Raw genomic sequence first — 15,842 nt, forward strand, 5'->3', positions numbered from 1 at the left:
GTTTTGGGGAGATAAGAATGGAAATTGTTATGTTCTTTTTGTTTATTTTTTTCATCGATTTGATTCAGCTGGCAGCATGCAACATGAAATGTAACCATTTAAAACCCCGAGCAAATTGGTTTGATTTCTTGAAAAAACATGGGAAGGAGGCAATGAGCAACTTGGTAAGAGTTGTTCCGCGGATTGGAGGAAATTTGTAGATTTGCAATATTATTTTTTTAAAAGCTAGGGGGAAAATGTCGAGACAAAAGGGAAAAGCTACAGGGAATTATATTTATTACTTAAAAAAAATAATTATGTTAAATAATTATTTTTAAAATTTTAATTATTATAATTTTTTAAACTTTGTTTTTTTTTAATTATTTTTCATGGTTTTTATACCAATTTCTATGTTTTTTTTTTAAACTATTATCCTGCTCATTTTGGGGTCATATCTTTCGTTGCTTATTGCCTACTTCCCACGTTTTTATTTTTAAAAAAGAGAAGAAATTAAGCCAATTTGCTTACGTTTCAAAAGCTTAGTAAGACATATCGAAAAAGTAGCAACAAATTAGTTTTAAAAAAAACAACCTGAAAATAAGCAAGAACAAGAATAGACCTACAAAAGAACTGAAAACAGGAAAAAAAGTATGGACATATATTTTTGTAATAGAATTTTGAATATGTAATTCTAATAGTTATGAAAATAAAAAATAATAAAATAGAAAAATAGTTTTCTGTATATTTTGCACCCCCCTCCTCTCCCCATGTTTTTAGAAAAAAATCAAACCAAATTTGCTGTGGTTTCAAAGGGTTAGACAGCATGTGAAAGGCATCTGAATGCAGCACATGAAAAGGTTTCAAAGGGTGAAATATTGTCCCATTGTACATGATTTTTTGAAAATCTATTTACTTATTTTTTGGTTTTCTTCTTCTTGTATTACCTACTAAGCGTATTCAATCTTTGCTTTTTTTCCACGATGACATGGATTATATGGGGGGTTATTAACTAGCATGCTGAGAGCCTCGTAATTATCATTAATGTGGCCCCGAAGGCAAATGAGTGGAGACCAAATGGAGTGTTTTACTGTGACTGCCGGATTAATATGGGAGTGGGGTAATATCTGCTCCAGGGTCACACTGGGTTCACTGGCAACTTTTTTCCTGCAAGATCGAGGATTGTCTCTGCTCTGTGTCGATATTATGTAACGACAACAAAGATAATTTGAGAGATGAATGAATCATCTGCTGTCTTTATTCAGCTTCACTCCCTTTTTGTTCTCTCTCTCGCTCAGTCTCTTAAGTATAGTTTAATGAAATCACTTTAATGTTAAAAAAGAAAAGGAAAATATGCCTTTCATAGGTCACAATTCAAGTTTGATTAACTCTTTGAAACCCGGAGCAGCATCACTTTTCTTGACGCTTTTCACAAGTATTTAAACCTTCGAACCATGAGTAAATTTTCCTGTACTTTTTACTTATTTCTTGCTGATTTTTGGGTCATTTCTTTTTTGAGTGAAATTAAGCCAATTTGGTTACATACTTTAAATAATTTTACAAAATTATTGTACATTTTAGGCACTTTTTTCAGGTAATTTCCCTTTTTTAAATAATTTATTTTTTACTTTCTATTTTTTGTAAACTAGTTTTAGGTAGGTAACTTACTTGTACTTTTTTCTAATTTCTTACTGATTTTTGCATTATTTCTTCCGTGGTTGTTCATTGTCTTTTCCCCATATTTTTGAATGAAATCAAACCAATTTGCTTAGATTTCAAAGGTTAAAGCATTATGTTTTCTTAATTATTAAAGTTACGGGCCATCCTAAACCCTTTTTGTCAAGCTTTATGTATATTGGAGCCAAGGGACCTTTACAAATGAACACTGGCAGCTTTTAAGCAGTTCATATTGTAACTCTATCCATTTGAGACCCAGAATGACAGTGTATAAATATGTTTTAATTAGTCCCAGGGTGTAAGAGTACACATTACTGAGTTGTGATTAAAAAGTATTGCTGTATTTTAATGAGGCAGGTACGCTGTAAGACACACTGACTCAGGTTTGTGGGCTGTTAGAAAGTCGCTGAACATCTGTTAAAGGTTAGGGGGAAGCTCAGCAGATGAGTCAGATCTACAGAGATAAACCACTTAAAGATCAAGTATTCACAGTACGGAGAGAGTTTGTCCCATCAGCTCTGCGTCAGGGTTTATTGGAGCTAATCAGGTTGGTTGTTAGAGAAACTTGGTCTCACTGAGTTGTTTGTTCAAGCTGCTTTCATGCAGTATTTGTTCGTTTTCCTACAAAAAGTAATGGGTCATAATCATGAGCCAGTAATTTGTGCTTAACTCATGTAACCTTAATGGCAGCCATCACATGAACAATGCCCAGCCAATATTTGTATTTTGGGCCCATGTGGATGATAAATGGACTGAAAAATGGACCCTATATTGGATAGTCCACAGGTTTCATAATGGCCCCATGCCGACATGGGTGGATATACCCAAGCAGGCCCCAGATGAGATGCACATTTTGTGCCCATACCCATTTTTACCCACCCGTACCCTCACCCAAACACACCCATGTGGGCAATTGGCATGGGGCCATTATGAAACCAATGGACAATCCCATACAGGGCCCATTTTACAGCCCATTTACTACCAACATGGGCCCCTGATAAGAATGTTGAATGGGCGGAAGTTAAACCGGTGTTTGAAACACTGTGAAACCAAGTGAACTTTGAGTTAGTTTAAGGCACGTTTTCACCGTGTTTCCTTACCTAGACGTAACATATAACCTTACTTACCTATACTATATGTAACTTAACTTACCTAAACCTAACCTATGGAACAGTACTTGTCTAAACTATAAGTAACTTTATTTGCATAAACCTAACTTACATAACTTTACTTACCTATACTATATGTAACTTTACTTGCCTAAACCTAACCAAGGAGCGTTACTTGTCTAAACCTACAGACGCCCTACACGTTTCTTTTTCAAAACCCAACATATGTAACTTTACTTACCTAAACCTGAAGACACCCAATACGTTTGTTTTACTAAACCTAAACCACATGACTTGCCTAAACTATACGTAACTTAACTTGTGTTAACCTAACTTACGTAACATTACTTCCCTATATTACATGTAACTTTACTAAGACACCTAACATGTTTTATTCCTAAACCTAAATTACATAACTTCACTTGTGTAAACAAAACTCACATTATGTCTCTTGCTTAAAGACACCCAACACATATCTTTTCCTAAGCCTAACCTACGTAACTTTTCTTGCCTAAACTTATAGATGTCCAACTGTGTTTCCTTTCTGATACCTGAAACAATGCAGCTTTGCTTGCCTAAGCCGAATCTACGAATCTTTACTCACCCAAACCGGATGACGCCCAGCCGTGTTTTTATTCCTTAACCTCACCTACTTACCTTTACACTAAGTATGTAACCCATGTTAAGTACCTTTGATTATTTGTGGAGCACCAAATTGTTAATTTTTTCATACAAACTGTTGTATGAGGTTATGTTGTTAAGTTGAAAGTCAAGACCTGAACTTGGATAATTATTAAGAATCTGCGGAAAAATTGACAATATGGGGAAAATATTTTGGATAAATAAAATACGTAGAATATTAAACAGTGATCTGCACTGTAAATTACTTCATAATTACATTTTTAAATGTCGTCACGAAAAAAATCATGTATCAAAAATAAATACATAAACATGTCATTATATGTCAATTTACATATTTTTTAACATTTATTTATGTATTTATCTCTATGGCTCTAAGGTGTGGCATGCACTGTCATAAAAGTACATTCAGTGTGTCAGTATTTCCCATCAAGAATAGAAGGAGAGACTGATTTTTCTTTCTTTCTTTCTTTCTTTCTATAAATTTTGACTTTCAGTAACACAGTAAAGGTTATGTGCTTCAAAAACATTTTGTTCCGAGATTGTCAGTTTGAGTCTGCTTGTGAGTCAACATTTGGTAGTTAAAATAGAATTAAATATTAAACATGTAAAATCTTAAATGAGCTTGTAATCTCTGTCAGGAGACGGACAAGAAGAGATGTTGCGTGAGAAATGTTGCGGAAGGATGAGTTTTGTTGTTGACAACGATGATGATGAGGCGGGTGGTGGTGATGAAGACTGAACTGACTGAGACTTTCTGGGTCATTGGAGCTTGATGCATGGATATCTAAGGGCCAGATATATTTCCACTCTGTTTGTATTTAGTATTGATTACAGGCCACATGACTTGTACAATATGTGTGTGTCCGATGTGTTTGATGATGACTCATGACTGTGAAACTATTGTGTGCGTGTGTGTGTGTGTGTGTGTGTGTGTGATACCAGTCCATCTGTTGTCCTTAATCAGGGGAAGAGCAGATGAGTTCTATCACCTGGAGACTGGCTCAGGGAGGTCCAATTAAACACACATACACACACACGTCGTGCACGCATGCACAACTTGCTTAACACAAACACACAATACACAACCAGCTCTACAGCAACTGTCAGTCGACTGAAATAACCTACAACATATTTCATCATCATTAGAGGTCATGTGAACACACGCACAGCCTAACATCTGGACACGTATGGACAGAAAAAAAACATGCACACTTGTACACACTTGTTATATGTTCTGATTTTGACTAAACAAGGACATCGATATTTTTTTTCATCACGGACATCTGTTTTTTCAAACTTAGATCGACTGTGTTTTCCAACAGCAGAGACAGCGAGTCACTCATTGGGTCTCTATCGGATTGGAAGTGTGAGAGTAATTTCTAAAGATGGAAGGGACAACATTTCGCTGAAGCTCAGATGAGTGTAAATTACTGCCAAAACTGAAAACCTCAGGGTGTTCTTCTGTTGGTGTCATCCTCACACTTTGCTTACAGCACTTCAGTTTTTTTTTGGGACAAATTAGAGATTTTTTTTACTTAGTCAGCAGGTCTTGTGAGCAAATCTCAACCCAAAGTCATGGTAACACGGGTACAAATGTACCAACATTTACTCTGGTCAGTTTGTTAAAGTTCGATAGAATAGCGCAGGCATCATATTTATAAAATGATGTTAAACACACATTTAGGTTTGTTTGTTTGGTTGTTTTTTTTTTGCAAGATGTAAACTGCAACTATGATAGTTTTTCAACAAACAAACGTATATGTAATTATGAACGTGATTTATCATTTTACTCCTCATATTAAAAATTCTGTGTGCAACATTCAGAGCATTAATATAGCAGCAAACAACTGTTTTCTATGTAAAGAGAGATGGTTTGGTTGTTTTTTGGCATCTTTTAAATGCTTGTGTGTCCCTTTTTGTCATTCCATGTCCCCTCTTTAAAATCAGAGTTTTTTGTGGGTCCTCGAAGGCAGCACAACAGGCAGAGCTTTCCACTTTCCCAGCAGCAGTTTGTCATTCAGGGGGTGGATAATTGATTTGCTGATTTGTTCACAGCTGATCATATCATAAATGAACAATTAAGTTTACCTTTCAATGCGCCGGATGTCACTGCTGCGCCGTTTCCTCACTAAACTGTATATATATTCCAATAGTGCTCTTAATAACCGGTCCAGCTCCAAAAATGTATTTGTGGTGGCCTGTTACAAATTAGTGAATGTGTGGGAAACCCTGGAGTGGTTAGGTGCTAAAACCAAGCCTGTCAGACAGAAGGTGAATACAGGTATATTCCCACAGACAGTATGAGGAAAATAATGTTTTTCTTTTTCATGAAAGCATATAAATATGCTCCAGTAGAAATCTATAAGTATTAACCTGAAAACTAGCATATTTAGTCCCCTTTAAACTTAATCAGCAACAAAATGCAAATACTAACTTTAAAGAGTGTATTTATTTAACTGAAGATTGAATAGTAATAAGTGAGTGGATATGGTTTATATATGAAGAGGGATCCCATCTCTGTTGCTCCAAAGAGGTTTCTTTCGTATTGTTTCCCTGTTTAAGGATTTTCTCAATGAGCTCTTTCATGTCTGAACCGAGTGTCTAAGTGTCGATTTTGGATTTTGTACGTATTGAGATTAAGTTGCATTCACTTGTTATTTCAGAAATGTAACATTATACTCATGTTTGAGGAAAATTAGGTTTTTTTTGCTTCCCCTGTGTGTGAGTGTGTGTGTGTGTGTGTGTGTGTGTGTGTGTGTGTGTGTGTGTGTGTGTGTGTGTGTGTGTGTGTGTCAGAGGCTGCGCTGAGGTTAGCTGTGATAGATGTCCTATTTGGTTTAATTGATGCTGTGCCACGTCGAAGGCCGACACATGTGCTGTACACCCAACATGGAGCCGCTGCCCAGCTGGTCTGTGTACGTGTGTGTGTGTGTGTGTGTGTGTGTGTGTGTGTGTGTGTGTGTGTGTGTGTGTGTGTGTGTGTGTGTGTGTGTAGGCGGATGTGGGTGTGTATATGGTGTATGGTGCATGTGACAAGCCGGCAGCTGCTGTTTTACATCCTAATATAAACACACACACACACACACACACACACACACGGCTGATGGTTACCTAGAATAACATGCAGAGCTTTTAGCGTTATGACACATCACCCCTGACCCTTAACAACACACACAACACACACACAACAACATCTGACTCAAAGAGCTACTTAACTCATCTGCAGCTTTTGAGCATTTTCAGCACCACGTAGTGAAAAAAAAAAATCCCTGATGCAGAAACTGAGGTCACGATTTATATGTAATACAGATAAGTAACAAATTATTGTGAGTACTCCAATTAATGGTGTTATTCCTGTTGTTGTTTTTGGACAATTCAAGGCCACATTGATTGTTTGTTTTTGGTCATTTAAGGTCATAGCAGTTTATTTCTCACAGCTCTTTTCTCTGAGTGTACACATAAGGAAATTTTAATGTTTTGGCATTGAGATTTTTCCCCTTACTTAAAGCACAATGTGTCATAAAGGAGCATCAAAAGTCAAAATATATTTCTGTCTCTCTCTCTGCGTGTGTCTCTGCCTCTCATTTCGCCTTTTCTGAAGGTGAGCCTTGTTCTGTTCTGTCCTAAAGCTGTTCTGTCGCAGTAACGCTAAATATTGCTGAGCAGCTCTTCTCATCAGGCACACACACACACACACACACACACACACACACACACACACACACACACACACACACACACACACACGCACACACACACGCATGCGCGCGCGCACACACACACACACTCACATGCACACTTGCAGAGACATGCAGAAGTGCTGGGCTAGGGGAGAAATGTGGCCTGTTTCTTTGCAGTTTTTGATGACTCCCGCTGTACCGGTGAAACAGAATGCAGCGTACATTAGCACAGGATAGAGTGTCCCAAAACAGAGGAGAGGAGAGGAGATACAAAACTGCAGGTGCCTTTACATCAGGAAAATCAAATTATAATATCTGATGTCACAGACATTTTCATTGACAATTTCAAGGAATTTAAAAAATCAGGAACTACTGTTGTCAAAACAATCTCCAGAAAAGGTCCACTTACTTGCTTGTTCTGGAGCTTTTGACAGTATCACACAGTCTTCGTTATCAGATTAAAATTGTGCAGTTTTCATGGAAGTGTAAGTATTCAAACTTTTAATTATTCTGAGCCATAGACGGAGAGTAGAACGGACATTTCCATTCAAATTACCATAGTTGAAGGTGAAAGTGATGGGTGTTTATTAGTGTAGCATTGCCTTTGCAACCATTCTGAGAAATTTTGTATAAACAAACCAAATTTTGGAAAATTTGTGAATTGTGAGGTGAGGTCTTGCAGTAGCCTTTTAAAATAAGCAGTCTGTTACTTTTAAAATATTACCATAACTGTACCTTCCCTGTTTATTCCTTACCGTTAATTGTTTGTTAAAACACGATCCGCCCTTAAAGGAGTGAGAGCCGCTGCTTGGAGGAAAGTTGAGAGGAAGAGAGAGATGGTGGGATTAACGGTGTGCAGATCAGATTATTCAGTCAGGAGGGATTTATGTTTCTTATGTGACCTTGAGTGGAAATTGTTCAGGCAGTTGCTGGTTTTGAAGTTGCAGAATGAACCTCCACACTTAAGTTTTTGATGACGTAGTGTAGATTACTTACCTGCCAACACTCCGGATTTACACGGGAGTCTCCCTTTTTTTTAACCCTTTCTCCTGCCCTGCTCCCGATTGGTAATTTCTCCTGCTAATCTCTCGATTTCATTGTGAGATGACTCAAATGGGTGTTTCACAGTTTCTGTGATATGTCTAGACTGTATATGTGTTGTGGGACCTGGCAACCCAAACGACCCCGCCCGACATGCCGCGCACGTGTAAGCCTGTGTCACTTTCCTTCTAGTGGACTCTCACAGTGTTGGCACTTATTTTTTGTGATGCAAATTTTAGTACATTTTACTGTAAGCCATGGATGCGAGGCTTATTTAAAGTCATTTAGTATTAACAAATAGTAACAAATACAGAATAGTGTCCTCGTATTTGTTGTTTCATTGCGAGTAGGTCATGCCAATCGATACCCCGAAAAATCTCCCTCTTTTTCACAGCCCAATGTTTGGCAGGTATGAGATTATTATTCTTTTATGATTATCATTCTTATGTGTGAATTCATTTAAAGCACTAAGAAGAAGAAAAAATCATTCTACACCTTGAAGCAAGTGGCAACCTCTGAGGTTTAAAAATGAAGCCAATGCGGAAATGACAAAAACTGAACTTCCTTCCATCTTAAAATGTCTTTTTTAAACTTTTTTTTTTTTTTAAACTCACCCGTTTATATTTTTTTAAGGCCCGTAGTTACGCCTATTTGAGGGCGGGACTGCTTGAGTGACAGGCTGTCGGTGAAGCATCGCTACAGGTCACTGCGGTCTATGAGTCATATCCACCCCTCGCTTCTCCACAGCTGCAGCCTCTTGTCAAAATTGGCGGCAACTGAAATGCTGAACCCGAGGCTTCAAAACAGCGGTCCAGAAACAAACAGATGACGTCATGATATATATATATATATATATATTTTTTTTTATGCAGTCTATGGGTGTAACTTGTAATTGCTGTCATTGGTTGACCAAGAACATGCTGATTTACTAACGAAATACACACACACACACACACACGCTGTCTTTCTCAGTGTTTGGTCTTTGCGTCCTTATCTAGAAAAACAAGTTTCAGCAGTTAAATGGATCTTGAAGAAGAAAAAGACTGATGTGTTGTTAAAGAGGAGATGAGCTCCAGTTGAGAATGTATAATGTTATATATAATAATGGATCCACAGCAGCGTTATGATTTCACAGTGTGCAAAGTAGGATGTAGATTAATGTCCCTGCATTCATTTCTGCTGTAGGTGATAAACATCACACGTGTCACACAAACAACCGTGCAGACTACAGGTCTGACGCACTGAAGTAGCCTTTCCCTCTCTCTCTCTGTCTGTATTTCCCTAAACTCTCTCTGACCCACAATGCCACTGCAAGAGATATTTCTCTTCCCCTCTCTATCTTGGGGTAATTGTGTGAATCAGGAGAGATTGCATTTACGCAGACAGCTGAGTGGCGAGCTGGCAGGGTAATAAATGGCCTGATAACCAGCACTACTCTGATCCCTCTCAACGCAGAAATAAGAACAAAAAAATCATTACCTGCTTCAGACAGGCCTATCCTGCGATGTCGCATGTGATAAAGAGAGACATATTTCGGAAACACGAAGAGGTGAAGGGGTGGGATGGAGTGAGGAGAGAAAAATGAAAGAAGGGATGAAAGACAGAGATAAAGTGAGTGGAAGGGTTATCGAAACGTTCCCGGTAAGATTTCTATTTGTTCTACAGATTGGGCCATTTATTCAGTGAATCTGGAGCATAGAACAGATAGATGGTGGATAAAACACTTCAGCCATGATTTAGGCGAGCAAGTGGTTGAGAAGGGTCAGAAACAATCGATTTTATCCGTGACTTTAACAAGACATAAAAGAACGCGTAATTTAATTCATACTGTTTTTGTTTTCTGTCCATTCTGACTCTCTGTGAACCTTTAAAATGGTGAGATCAGGCATATCAAGCAAATAATGACATATTTGAAAGCAAATTTAATCAGTGCGCACACACACACACACACACACACACACACACACACACACACACAAAGCTGTCTCAGCAGTGTATGCAAACGCAGGTTTTGGCTTTAAAACTGGCATTACTTATTTAGCTTGCATTCATGTACAGTACAAAGGCAGTCACTGCAGCATCAGGTTGATGTTTTTAGGTTTTGTTTGTTGCAGGATGAGATCATATGAACACAAAGCACGACTGCGTGTGTGCTGCCGTCAACAACTCGTGTGAAATCAGGGCATGTGTGTCATTATCTCAGGAATAAAAATAGCTTTTCCAAATTCAAATCTGAACCTAAAAGCTGATGTAATCAATATTTTTTTTATATTAAAAACTGATTAAATGACTGCTCGTACGTGTCAAAGTGATAAAGCAGTAGAGTGTTATTATCTGTTCACTTCAGCTTGAACTAGCATGTTAGCATCTTTCAGCTCATTGAGTTATTTTGTGTTGGCCCACAATTTCACTGTTTCGGCTCCTTTATATCGCTCCCAGAGCATCATTTTCAGCTGCAACAGTAAAGTAAAGTGCTCACTGTACACCTGGGCAGCACCAAACTGCAGACAGACGCAGTTACCGGCTAGCTCGCTAGCTAACAACTAAGGAGCTAGGAGTTGGTAGAGACCAAAAACAAAGCTAAAAGAGAGTGAAAATTGGACTTGAAATTGCTAGGTGGACATAAATAAGCAGCCTGCTTTTTTTCAAGGGGTAAAAACAACCCTCTTAAAAAAGAGACCTGAGTTTCTGTCCTGCTTTTCAGTGGTTCTTAACCATGGCTTTTCTGAAGACATAATTTTCTATGTATTTGCTACATAAAATCCATAATAGCGTACTAATATAACTTATGCATTGTTTGAAGAAACTGAAAAACATGAATCCTGAAATTTTTTAAAAATGTTTAACTTCTTCCACCGAATGCCTTGAAAAATAACTTATTATCACCCCTCGGTGCTGTCGGTAACACGGATCAATTTTTTATTTTATTTTTTTGAAAATCACAAAAACACACCAGCACTGAGCGCAGAGACCTCGGTGGATTCAGAGGCTCAGCGTATTCTCTCTGACTGTTTCCAATATTATCAGACATTTCGTTCTTTTATTTCATCCACACCACTATTGTGTCGTGTATATATATATATATATATATATATATATATATGGGGGTTTTTTTTCATCTCACACACAAGCAATCTCTCTCTGAGACACACACGGTCACTCATATGTCCACACACACACACAACACACATGCTCACATGATTACAGATACTCATAACCACCCTGCAGGGCACATGCGCAACACAAAATCATGCTCAGAAACACACACAGCCTGTATGTATGTATCCCTGAGGCGGTGTTGTAGCCTCAGTAGCCGCCTGATGTTTCATCAGCAGGACACTCACATTACTATTCTAACACGCTACTGTTCAAATGTTCTCATGTTTTGTCAATACTGCTAAATCAACTTTATATGCCCCCAGAGGGCAAACAGTTTACAAACACACTTCTGTTATGAAGAAATGAAATGAACTTCAAATGAACCCTTTACATGATACATATTTTTATTCTCCTATAGTGTGATTTTTTTTTTTTTTTTTTTAGAATAAGTGTTAGGCCTTTTCCCATTTTCTAAGATGATTTTATGTTGTTTTGCTTTATGAAACAATTCAGACAAAAGAGCTTGTGCATGAGGCGCCAAAGTGCTCAGTGTCGCCATATTTAACCCTTTGAAATGGGATCGACAGTTGTCTTTTGCTGCGTTCAGGCTGCTTCCACATGCACTGAAACTTTTTAAAATTGAGCAAATTGTTGTAATTTCTTTCAAAAACACAGAAAAAAATGGATCAATCTGGCATGAGATATCCCGCAAATAGCAAAGAAAAAATAGTCAAAGGTGACAAGAAATGATCAAAAAATGAGAGATTGAATCAATAGAAAATGTATCTTATATTAATGGAAAAATACTAAGAAGACTATACTTATGATTATTAGAAATTATTATTTTTATTATTTATTTTATTTTATTTTAAAATTTATTTTAGGACATGGCCTGTTGTTCTTTTACTTTTGTTTGTTTTTTGTTTCTCAGGTAACTTTCTTACAAATTTTTAAAATGTTTCACGTTTTTGATAGAAATCAGGCCAGTCTACTCAGGTTTCAAAGGGTTTACTTGACCGCAGGATTCAATTTGAGTTTCACAACACAAAATCATGTCATATAGTCGTATAAACTACGTACAGCCCCAAGAACGGGCAGAGAATACGTTTTGACAGGAAATGCGTGAAGGAAAATCTAAATTTACATCAGTGAGGTGGAGAAAGCTATGAGAAGGTGAACTGTAAAGGTGAGTGTTGAGTGAGGACACGACTGTTTCTAATTCTGGGACACAGGCAGTGAGGTTTGTCTCCAGGGTTTCCCCCGCAGTGTTTAGAGAGTGTCGTGTGAAAATGTCGCCGCTGTTGTGCGTTTTGTGTGGCAGCGACCTTTTATGGATCACAAGGATGCAAGAGCTCGACTGCACACAGGAAGAGCACTGTTGAAAGCAAATTATGCTTCAGTTTATACAATGAGAAACACAAACTGTCCTGTATAGGTCATTTGGCATTGTCTCCTCTAAGCTCTACTGTCTTTACTTCTGCCTGAATATCTTTCCCTTAAAGCTGAAACCAATTTCTTTCTTCAGTTTTACTGTTTGTCAGAGAGGACAAGTGTTGATGAAACACAGCAAAGACAACAGGAGTGATACTTGATAACAGATGTTTTGTTAAAGAAGTATTTCACTGATATAACAAGAGTCCTCTCATAAAACGGGGGCGTCTCTGCAGTACTAAGAGCAAATACTACTAATATAAATTGGTCGCACATGACCAGAAAAACAGAGAACAAGGACGCTTCTGCTCAAGAGGTAGAAAACCTCCAATACCAGAATGCATTGTGCCGTACCAGACCAATAAACGCTTCACTGGTGGGTGACATAACGTGAACTCATACGTGTGAAACAATGGTGGCCGTTGATATTTTATTACAGTGAGCTTAAACACATTTCTGAAAACATTTGAGTTGAAAAATATGCAACTCAGTAACAGAATCTTTATATTTTATCTTAGTTTTACTGTTTGATCTCCGTTTTTCGGGCCTCTGTTTTTACTGTGCAGGAAGCGGTATGGCGCCCACTTCCTGTTCAAAAACTCTCACATTATGTTTCTGGAAAAAGTTTTAGGAGAGAAATAGTCAGTGTAGTGACATCGTCTTGAATTATATTTGGTCAGCACTTTCTAATTTCATTTGATCGCATTTAGGTCTGAATTTGAGAGGGATGGGGGGCTGGGTCTCTTGGTCCAGCTCTTTACTCTCCTCTGTGTCCACGGTGGCGGCATGGGTGGCGGGCAATACAAAAACGCAGTAGTACAGCCTGTACTTCCAGCAACAGCCATCGAAACTCTGTCATATGATGTAAAATACGTGACACGCGATGATATTGAAGCCTGTTTATGTAAGTTGCCTTGGAGGCTTGTTTTTTGTTTTTTTGTTATGTTTTAAAAAGATATTTTTATGATGAGGTAACAGGCAGATAAGACAGTACTGCAGTGAAGTTGGCTGATGTTATATTAATAAACCCGGGGCTTTGCAGTGAAGCATCCAGGCTGCTTTCCCTCCTTTCCGCTTCCTCTGACGACCTTTCATTATTTAACTCGAATGTTATTTTGTGGAAATATTTTGTGGTGCAAAGTTTGTTACAACAAGTGAGTAGACTGTGTTACATGTAGGCTTCATCAACAGAGCATTGAATTACTTTTCCAGAATACCTGGAAAACGCAGTGATACATGCATAGTTAAAAGCAGTGACGTTTTTCTCCATGAAACGCCTCCTGTCCGATCTGCTCACTCAGAACCCAACTTTTGCGCGATATGACGATACATTCAGATTATGGGCATCGAATGACGTACTCTACTGTCTCGGTGTCACTATAGGGGTACTGGTATCATATACTTTAAAACAATATCCACCCTTATTTGATGTAGAATGTAGTTCTCACATTTAATTATTGCAGAAATGCAAACAACAGCTCTTTTTCAGTGTTGTCACAATAAGCTTTTTTCTCTCTGTTTAAACATTAACTCAGTTGGTAAGCGAACATGTAAATTAAAACGAAGAACTGGTAGGAATATGTTTGTAAACGAGAGAAATTCAAATCAAAATCCAATCAGTAAAAGTGATTTAGTGGATGCTGGAGATGAAGCCGTGTCTGATCTATGAGGTCAGTCACACTTAATGCAAATGCAGGAGTGAGCTGGTGGGTGGGACGACTCATAATATTTGACAAATGAACCAATTTAAGAAGATGTCTGCAAACTTCCTGAATGATAATGAGTGATTAGGACCAAGTCCTGGAGAGGAAGAACATTTCTGCTTAAATCCTTCCTCTTCGCTGTTTGTTAATTGAATCAAATCGCTCCCTTTAAAAACTTATTTGTGAATCAACCGGCGCTTTCTCTTCTTTTATGCAAGTCTGTGTTCCATTTTAAGACAGTGCTAATTATAAAATGACCATATGATCATCCATATGGCTCATTCTAATTGCATCTCCTCTCATCTGCCATTACACTGATAATAAGCCACAGCTCTCTGTGTGTTTATACCTGTTCTCTTTCAGTCCACTGTCTCTGCTCTCAAGCCTCGCAGTTAAAGGAAGAATCTGAGAACCAAATAAAAATATCACCTGGACTCGTTCCACCGTCCCCACTCTGTCTCACTCCTTATCATCTATTTGCCAACTTCTCTATTATTATCTTTCTATTTATGCATGTTTGTTTGTTTACTTGTTTCTTTCTTTCGGCTCCTTCTCTCTGAAGATGCAGGTTTGCTGCCAAGACATCAGAGTCCTCCGTAACATCGCCACGTGTTAATGCCAGAAACCTGCAGAGATAAATTAGAAGTGTATTTTTTTTTAGCAGTAGCCATTAGGGCTAAGACTGCACTGAAAATTGCCTGGTCCAAATTTTAAAGGAATAGGTTGACGTTTTGGGAAATATGCTTATTTTCTCTCTTTCTGAGACTTTCTGGCTCTGAAGATCAGAGCAGTTGTTTTTTTTAACCATAAACAAGTAGTTTTTGTGCCTAAACCTAACCGCACGTTACCCACAGCATTTCTTAAACGTAAAGAAACATAAAGATGCAACATCTGGGTGTTTTTTAGCTTCTCATCGCTGTTTGTTCTGAAGATAACACCACAGAAAGCAGTTTTACAGAAACATTGCTGCGTTCTCGGACAGGATAGTGCCACAAAAACTGTCATTTTAAGCTAAAACATGTATTTTTTTCACTAATTATAGTTAAGCAGTACAAATATCCACGGTTTGCAGAAGCGTACAACATTTAATCTAGTAAACGGACTGCCTATGTTGTGTGGCTGACACTGTGCTGAACTGACGACAAAGTTCAAGTTTGTTGATGCGTCCATTAAAAGTTGAACAAAGTGAAAGTAAAAAAAATAGATTTAGCTAACTATCATATGATTTACAACAATAGATGCCTCATATAATAGTCAAAAAAACAAAAGTCTGCCGAAACACATTTTAATTACACTATAATGATAATTAAGATGCTCTCAGTGCTCATAATAATAAAAAATAATAATAATAATAACTTTATTTGTATAGCACAAGAAATGCAGCCCGTGTGCTTTACAAGAAAGAAATGACATGCACCAAGTGTTTCACATAAGGAGACATAAAGACATAATAAAACTTGCATGTAAAAAATAAAATAAGACCA

The sequence above is a fragment of the Plectropomus leopardus genome, chromosome 11 (assembly GCF_026936395.1).
Source record: "Plectropomus leopardus strain MGB_pleo_1.0 chromosome 11, ASM2693639v1, whole genome shotgun sequence".
NCBI lineage: Eukaryota > Metazoa > Chordata > Actinopteri > Perciformes > Serranidae > Plectropomus > Plectropomus leopardus.